Genomic DNA, 9,789 nt, shown 5'->3' on the forward strand with positions numbered 1-9,789 from the left:
TGGGAACATGGCAGCAGATCAAGGTAGAAATGCAGGGGCCAGATCAGGCAGGGTCTTCTAGGTCATGAACATATGGGAATCCACTGGAGTGTTTCAAGCAGGAGAAGGAAATGATCTGATTGGTGTTTTAAGATCATGCTGACTTCCTTATGGAGAATGGATTGGTGGGCAGAGGGATGGTGGAGAAAAGTGTAAAGATTAAGGATATGTTTGGCGATGAAGTCAACCAGATAGCCTGATAGATTAGATGTCATGGATGAGATAAAGAGAGGCATCAAAGATGGCTTCTATGTGGGGGTTGAACAACTGCATGGATGGTGTCTGTTCGGGCTGCTACATCAAAATACCTTAGACTGGGTGGCTCATAAACAACAGAACTTTTTTCTTATAGTTCTAGAATGTGAGTCAAAGATCAAGGCACCAGCAGATTCAGTATCTGATGAGGGCTCACCCTCTACTTCATAGATGGCACCTTCTTGCTGTGTCTTCACATGGCAGAAGGGGCAAACAAGCTCCCTGAGGCCTCTTCTGTATGGGCACTAATCCCCTTCACCAGGGCTGTCTCCTAAAGTCCCCACCCCTTAATACCACTGCACTGGGGATTAGATTTCAACATATGAATTTTGGGAGGAGAAGGGGGACCAACATTCAGACCATAACAGATGGGGATGCCATTTACAGAACTGAGGAAGGCATTGGGGGAGTGAATTTGGAGGAAACGTTGAGTTGTTTTGAACATGTCAGTTTGAGATACCTACTAAACATCCACATAGTAGTGTCAAATAGACAGTTGGATTTATGAGTCTGCAGTTCTTAAGAGCAGTCTAATCTAAAGATATAGAGTCAGAAATATTGTCATTATGTATACCCACCTAGGCCGAGCACAGTGCCTGGCATATAGCAGCCAGCCTAAAATTTGGGTGGGTTGGTTGAATGAATGAATGAAATTCTTAGAGCTTCAGAATGAGATAGATCTTGGTTCAAATTTAAATCCTGGCTCTGCCACTTACTAGTTTAACCTTGAACAAGGTATTAAACCTTTCAGAGCCTCAGTTTCCTCACCTGCAAAATGGAGATAGTGATAATACTTATCCCATAGGGTGGTTGTAAGGATTATACTAAATAAACCATGTAAATCACCCAAGGTGCTTAGTACAGTCCCTGGTGCATAGTAAGCACTCAGTAAATTGATGGCTGTTACAATATTCAAAATATGAGATAGACCCCAAGAAAGCAAGCCTTGGAGAGACACTCCAGAGGGCAGCCCCACAGGGTGGAACAATGTAGCTCAGCTATATGTGTGAAGCAGTAATGCCTAGTGGGTAGGTGTTGCTCCCTTGAGCCAAACTGTCTGGGTTCATAATCCTGACTCAGCCACTTAGTAGCTTACTTAACCTCTATGTGCCTCAGGGGGGTTTAGAAATTATTATTATTTAATCTCTAAAATAGGGATAATAATAGACCTACCTCATAGGGCTGTTGTGAAGGATTAAGTGAGATAATCCATGAAAAAGGCTGAGAACAGTGCCTGGTTCATATTAAGGGCTCAATCAATGTTAGGAGCTATTATCACAGGGATGTAGGAGGGAGGGGGATGCAAATAGGCTTCAGCTGTGCCCTTGACCTCCCTCCAGAGAAGACAGTATTCAGCCCTGCCAGGCAGCAGAGCCCGTTTCATGCAGCTCTTCTCTCCCAGCACTCTCCTTCCTACTCCTCCCTGGCTGTGGCCTCCCAGTTTTTGCAACTCCCTGAATAGCTTATGAACCTTTGCCAGGGTTGGTGTGGAAAAGGCCAACTCCTTCAGTAGAGAGGGCTGCAGAAACTCAGCCTCCCTTCACACTGGGGGAAGTGTTAGCCACAGGCTACAGGCAAAGGGAATCCAGATCCCCAAGCTGCCTGAAGTTATCTAGAAGCAGAGAGAAATAACCAACTGAGACAGTCCCAGAGGGCCCCCCGAGCTTCTTTTCCGTTCAAATGCTCTCTTTGTTGCTAAGAAGCAAACCTAGCCCATCCCCACTGGCACCAGCCTGCCCATTGTTTCCCTAAGAGACCATCCCAAGCCAAGTGCTGGGGCTACCTCTCCCTTAAAGGAATGGCAGCCTGGAGGTTGCACTGCAGTAAGAGCATCATATAACCAAAATTCTCCACAACTAATGGTTCTAGAACAGGACCCAGGTCAGGTGTCATGGGCAGACCCATAAAGGGCCCAATCACTAGAGCATTTGACCTGCCTCTTCCCCCCAGGCTTGGCTATCTGTGGTGATTAATGCTCTGAGGCCTCTGACATCTGAGCAATGGACACAAGGCTAGAGCCTAATCCCACCTACATTTGATCAAAATGGTAGGCCTTGCAGGTTTGTTCCAGAGGTGAGAAAGCATTAAATATTCCACTGGAAAGACACAATGGAGAGACTGCGTAAGTAGATGGTTCTTTAGGCAGAAGAAGATGGATGGATCTGAAGTGGGAAGTGCCAGAAGAACCCTTTCTCTAACCAGGAGGGGCCTCTTTGGTATCCTTGCAGCTTTTAGCTCTCAATGTGATCAGTAGACTGTCTGCTTGACTTAACCAAACTCCCACTTCCCCTCCTGTCAGGTATTTGCTTGGGGGCTATTCATCTCCTCTGTGTTCACCTTCCATTCAGCTGAAAAAGAGGAAGGAGGATTTCCCAGCTCTGTCTTCATCCACGCATTTTTTTTTTTTTTTTTTTTTTTTTTTTTTTTTGAGACAGAGTCTTGCTTTGTTTCCCCAGCTGGAGTGCAGTAGCACCATCTTGGCTCACTGCAACCTCCACCTCCCAGGTTCAAGAGATTCTCCTCCATTTCACCCTGTTGGCCTCAGGTGGTCCTCCCGCCTTGGCCTGCCAAAGTGGTGGGATTACAGGTGTGAGCCACCGTGCCCAGCCCTTATTGGAGTTTCTTTTTTGTTTGTTTTTTGTTTTTTTGTTTTGTTTTGTTTTGTTTTGTTTTGTTTTGTTTTGAGACGGAGTCTCGCTCTGTCACCCAGGCTGGAGTGCAGTGGTGCCATCTCAGCTCACTGCAAGCTCCGCCTCCCGGGTTCACGCCATTCTCCTGCCTCAGCCTCTCGAGTAGCTGGGACTACAGGTGCCCACCACTGCGCCCGGCTAATTTTTTGTATTTTTAGTAGAGATGGGGTTTCACTGTGGTCTCGATCTCCTGACCTCGTGATCCACCCGCCTCAGCCTCCCAAAGTGCTGGGATTACAGGCGTGCCTTATTGGAGTTTTATGGGCATATTCTGTGATGTTGAATGTCTAGTCTATAAATGGTTGCCTAGAGAAGACAGGGGGCTTAAGGAACCTTTGAATGCCCCCACTGGTTTTGGAGAGGTGGTGAGACTTTTGGACTCAAATAATGGCTACTCTGATGTTAACTGTCTTTATTGATTTACAGAAGCTACGAATGGTGCGGTGTACAAATCACCCCGAACCTTGGTGGCTTAAGACATCAGCAATCATGTTATTACCTCTCATGGTTTCTGTGGGTAAGGAACTCAGGAAGGGCTCAGGTGGTAGTCCTGGCTCCGGGTCCCTCATCAGGTTGTAATCAGGGAGTGACTGGAGCTAAAACAGTGTGGGGTGGGGAGAATGGGGCTGGAGCAGCTGGGGACAGGCTAGACACCTGTGACTTCATGTAGTCTCAGAGATCTTCACATGATCTCTCCATGTGAGTCAGTTTGGGCTTCCTCACAGCATGGTAGCAGTCAAACCAATCACAGGGTGGCTCATGGCTTCAAGTGCGATTATTCCAGCAAGCAAAGTGGAAGCTGTATCCTTTTCTATGACCTCGCCTTGGAAGTCATCTAGCTTCACTTCTGCCATAGTCACAAAGCTGCCCAGCTTCAGGGAGAAGGAACATAGACCCTACATCTCAATGGGGGAGTGTCAAAGTCATACTGTAATATGCTCATGTGGAACAGACGATACTGTCACAGCAATTGTGGGAAAATACTCCCTACTACACCAATCCTACTTCCTGCTGTTCCCTCAGCTGAACCTCAGACAAGCCTTTTGCTTTCTTGCGTGCAGCTGTCAGCTGATCCATCACCCTGGGTGCCCTTCTGTCCTCTCCAGTGCCTTCAGGCCCCAGTTGGAGTCCCACCTCTTAAAGTTTCCCTAACGGCTTCCATAAGCACAACAAGCAGCAGTTTTCCCTTATTCATAGCAAGCAGACACTTACACGTTTGATAGGCCAAAGAGTTGCTCCATATTTGGTCAGGGCAAGTCTGACCAGTGGGTAGGTTTCCACATCTGGGCCCTAATACCTGGCCAGGTGGAACATCTAGATTCTGAAACGTCCTCCTCATTCTTCCAGGGTCTCAGAACCTCAGGGTGACATAGCTTCTGGCCATAAATGCTAGGACAGAGCTATGTTCATAGTGCAATGTCTCTTTCAAGGTAGGCACATGGGCAGATGAGGCTCTGTGCAGAAGGCCTTGACAGTCAGATGAGAGGTGGCAGTAAAATGTGTTGGCAAAAGCCTTTGGCTGGGAATCAGGAAGCCAGGGTCCCCGAACCAGCTCTCTGGCTAATTTGATGCGTTCATGATCTGAGACAAACCTCTCAATCTCCAGTTGACCTCAGTTTCCCTACCTCTGCAGTATAAAACCTAGAGCTTGCCCTTCCTACCTGTGTGGTGAGCAGACAAGAAGAGAGACAGGGCTGGGCATGGTGACTCACGCCTGTAATCCCAGCACTTTGGGAGGCCGAGGCGGGTGGATCACCTGAGGTCAGGAGTTGGAGACTAGCCTAGCCAACATGGCAAAACCCTTCCCTACAAAAAAAAATACAAAAATTAGCTGGGCGCGGAGGCAGATGCCTGTAATCCCAGCTACTTGGGAGGCTGAGGCAGGAGAATCGCTTGAACCCGGGAGGCGGAGATTGCAGTGAGCTGAGATTGCACCATTGCACTCCAGTCTGTGAGACAGAGCAGGGCTCTGTCTAAAAAAAAAAAAAAAAAAAAGAAAGAAAAAAGAAGAGAGACAGGAAGAACTTCTCAAGAGTAGAACATGCTAATAATTCTTGTACTGTATTTGTTTCTTCTCTCAGCCACCACTTCCTTCCTCTCTAGCATGTAGGCTCCAAGGTAGTGGGTGAGTCCGTGGGCGCATGATTATGGAACAGGGACGGGCCAACAGCCTTTCCCTATACACATACAGTAGGATTCAGGCAGGGGGGTTTGGCAATGGGGCCATTCCCCAGTTGCTGAAGGGCTTACCCTGGGTGGATTTGGTGAGGTTGAGCAAACGGTTAGGCACAGAGCTAACAATTCCACCCTACTCTGCTCCAACACCCACCCCTCCACCCCCATTAGAATGTTCTTTATTAGGCTACTAATCGGCTGTGTGGCCTCAGGGGGATTCCTTCCCTTCTCTGGGGCTTAGTTTCCATTGAAGAAAGTGAACATATCACCACCCCTGCTTCTGGAGAGAAGCTTGATTATTTCTTGACCCCCATCATTTCTATTGTGCAAGGGTGGCATGTGATCTCTCCAGGGCTGGGAAGCATTAAGTCAGAATAGCTGTCATCAAAACAATACATGCTTTCCTCAAAATAAAGGGGGCTCCCGTAGACACCTTCACCTCTTGGGACTTAAAGGCTGGCTGAGGCAGAGTGTGGGCCCAGAAGTTAGCAAATCTGGACGTGTGAAGTGACCTTGGCTAAGTCAGAGAACCCCAGACGTGCAGAGCTCAAAGGCACTGCCAAAAACCTCAAGCCCATCAGCTGTCAGCCTCCAGAATAAATGTGTCCCAGATGACGTTCACATGGCCACGTCAGAGTTTGGGGCAATTCTCCATCAGCTGAACCTTCATCCCTCTTCCTTCCACTCTGGAAAGCATATCACTTCTCTCAACTTCTGAGAAGAACTTGCACATGTGCACAAAGGCTGGCCGCCGCAGCACTATTTGTAATACAGAAAAACTCAGAACAACCTAGACATCTCCCACCGGGGGACTGATTCAATCAATTATGGGTCAGCCATATTAAAGAATGTTGTGCAGATACCTTTTTATGTATGAGACATAAATGTGTGGATAAAGTTATCCAAGACATATTTTTATTTTATTTTAGTCAACAAATAATAATTGTATTTGTCTATGGAGTAAAATGTGATGTTTTAATGTACAGCTGGCCCTACTTATTCGTGGGTTCTACATCCAAGGATTCAACCAAGCTCAGATGAAAAATATTTGGGAAAAAATATGGATGTTGTGTCTGTACTGAACACGTACAGGCTTTTTTTCTTGTCAGGATTCCCTGAACAATATAACAACTATTTACATGCCATTTACATTGTATTAGGTGTTATATATAATCTAGAGATGATTTGAAATATAAGGCAGGATGTGCATAGGTTATATGCAAATACTATGCCATTTTATATCAGGGACTTGAGCATCCTTAGATTTTGGTACCCTCAAGCAGTCTTGGACCCACTATATGTATACATTGTACAATAATTAAATAAAGTTAATTAGCATATCTATCACCTCACATACTTATCAATTTTTTGTGGTGAAAAGCATGTTGTTAAGTGACAAAAAAAACAAAAAAAAAAGCTGTTGGGCTGGGCATGGTGGCTCACGTCTATAATCCCAGCACTTTGGGAGGCCGAGGCAGGCAGATCATCTGAGGTCAGGAGTTCGAGAGCAGCCTGATCAACATGGCAAAACCCTGTCTCTACTAAAAATACAAAAATTAGCCAGGCGTGGTGGCGCGTACGTGTAGTCCCAGCTACTCGGGGAGGCTGAGGCAGGAGAATCTCTTGAACCCGAGAGGCAGAGGTTGCAGTGAGCCGAGATCACGCCACTGCACTCCAGCCTGAGCGACAGAGTGAGACTCCGTCTCAAAAAACAAAAACAAAAACAAAAAACAAGCTGTGGGACAATATGTATGATATAATATATGTGATAAAATGTACACAACTATATATTTCTATAGGTACTGTACATATACATGTAATGTATGCACGGTATGCAACTGCAAGGATAGAAGTGTAGGATACCCCAAACCCTAACAATGTTCACCCCCAGTAAAGGTACTAAAATGAGAAACGTGTCTTAAGGAGTTCTTTCCAAATAACTAAATACTTTGGATTTTTGCCAACGTGAGTTGATTCATCAATTTATTTTCTAATTAAAAATGCACTTTCACAGTAAAGCATATGAAAAGGGGCACAGAAACAGATTACTGGTTGCCAAGGGTTAGGGATGGCTTGGAGGGAACGGGTGGGCATGAGTGGGTAGGAGTAGCACAAGGGAGTTTATTGATGGTGGTAGTTATGCAAAACTATACACGCAATGAAACTGCATAAAACTGTGCACACAAACATGCACACACAAATGGGTGCATGAAAAAGCTCGAGAAATCTGAATCAGGTCTGGAGTTCACTTAATGGCATTGTACTGATGTTATGTCCCTGGCCTTGACATTGTACTATAGTTATGTAAGATGTTACCAGCGGGGAAAGCTGCCTGAAGCGGACACGGGACCTCTCTATATTATTTTTGCAACTTCTTATGAGTAGTTCTTTGAAAATAAAAAGTTTACTAAAAGGGGGGCACAAAAAGCTTTTTGAATATTTGGAGGTGATGGAAGTGTTTCATATCTTGAATGTGGTAGTGGTTACATGACTGTTTACCTTTGTTTACCTTTGTTAAATCTCATTTAACTTGTACACATCAAAGGGTGAAATTATGCCTTCATAAACCTGACTTTAAAAGTCCCAGGCCAGAACTGCTCTCATTTATTAAGATGAAGAAATCATTTACAAGCTTGTATGCTTTGTTGTTTATTTCAAAATTACGTGCAACACACTTCACAATGACCAGTGATGCCTGTGCCCAGTGGGAGGTCCCCGTTAGATGCTCAGCCACCTCCAGGGATGAGGAGCCCATCACTTAATATTGCAGCCCATACCATTGTCATGAGAATTGTAATAGAAAGTTCTTGATTAGGCCTGTAATCCCAGCACTTTGGGAGGCCTAGGCGGATGGATCATTTGAGGTCAGGAGTTCGAAACCAGCCTGCCCAACATGGCAAAACCTCTTCTCTACTAAAAATACAAAAATTAGCCGGGCGTGTTGGTGCATGCCTGTAATTCCAGCTACTGGGGGTGCTGAGGCACGAGAATTGATTGAACCCAGGAGGCGGAAGTTGCAGTGACCCAAGATCACACCACTGCACTCCAGCCTGGGCAACAGAATGAGACCCTGTCTCAAAAAAAAAAAAAAAAAGAAAAAGAAAGAAAAGAAAGAATAAAGTTATTTATTAGGCTACTAGTTAGCTGTGTGGCCTTGGGTAGATTACTTCCTGTCTCTGGGCCTTAATTTCCTTATAAGAAAAGATGACCTCTGAGATCCCTTCTCGCTCTAACATTCTAAGTCTCTAAAATTGGGAATTTAAGTTTTGACCTGGTTTTGCCTTCCGGAGTCACACAGAACTTAACCCTGTGTGATGCCAACAGTCAGCCATCCCATTGTACACTAGAAGTCAGTTAGCAGCTCAGCTCCCTAGGGCAAACATCATCCCCTGGCCTTTCCCATTGTCCTCCTAAGAAATGGAATTGCAGGATCTGGTGATGGTTAGGATCACAGGATCAGGAGTCAAGCAGCCTGGAGTCTGACTGTGGACTTTGCCACTTTCCACTGTGTGACCTTAAGCAGGTCACTTGTGCAATCTTCAGTGTCCTATCTGTAGAAAGGGAATTAGTAGTACCACCCTCCTGGGGAGAGGGCGTGGGCATTAAATGAGGTAATGTGTGTAAATCAGGATGTGTGGTAGGCAGGATAATGGACTCCCCAAAATCTGCACATCCTAATCCCCACAACCTGTGAATATATTGTGTTACAGTGGCAAGAGGAAATTAAGGCTGCTAATCAGCTGACTTTAAAATAGGGAGATCGGCAGGGCACGGTGGCTCATGCCTATAATCCCAGCACTTTGGGAGGCCAAGGCAGGTGGATCACTTGAGGCCAGGAGTTCGAGACCAGCCTGGACAACATGGCAAAACCTCGTCTCTACTAAAAATACAAAAAATTAGTTGGGTGTGGTGGTGCGCACCTGTAATCCCAGCTACTCAGGAGGCTGAGGCAAGAGAATTGCTTGAACCCAGGAGGCAGAGGCTGAAGTGAGCCGAGATCGTACCATTGCACTCCAGCCTGGGCAACAGAGCGAAACTCCATCTCAAAATAAAATAAAATAGAGAGATTAGGGAATAATGATCTTGGATTATCCAGAGTGGCCCAATATCATCACAAGGGTCCCTATAAGTGAAAGACAGAGGCAGGAAAGTCAGACTCAGAATGCTGCAATGTGAGAAAGACTCCACCAGCCATTGCTGGCTTTGAAGATGGAAAGGCATCATAAGGCAAAGCATGCAGGCAGCCTCTCGAAGCTGAACAAGGCAGGGAAACAGATCCTCCCCTTGAGCCTCCAGGAGGAACGCAGCCTTGCTGACCCCTTGATTTTAGCCCAGTGGGACTCCTGTTGAACTTCTGGCCTACAGAACTGTAAAAGAATGCATTTGTGGTTTGGTTTGTTTGTGGCATCTTTTAGGGGATTGTTTAGTTTTGTTTTTGTTTTTGTAGAGACAGGGTCTTGCTATGTTGCCCAGACTTGTCGCAAACTCCTGGCCTCAAGTCATCCTTCCACCTCAGCCTTCCAAGTAGCTAGGACTACAGGCACACACCACCACACCTGGCTAATTATTTTAAAATTGTTCTGTGGAGGTCGGGCACAGTGGCTCACGGCTGTAATCCCAGCACTTTGGG

Source organism: Pongo abelii, chromosome X (genome assembly GCF_028885655.2).
Source record: "Pongo abelii isolate AG06213 chromosome X, NHGRI_mPonAbe1-v2.0_pri, whole genome shotgun sequence".
Lineage (NCBI taxonomy): Eukaryota > Metazoa > Chordata > Mammalia > Primates > Hominidae > Pongo > Pongo abelii.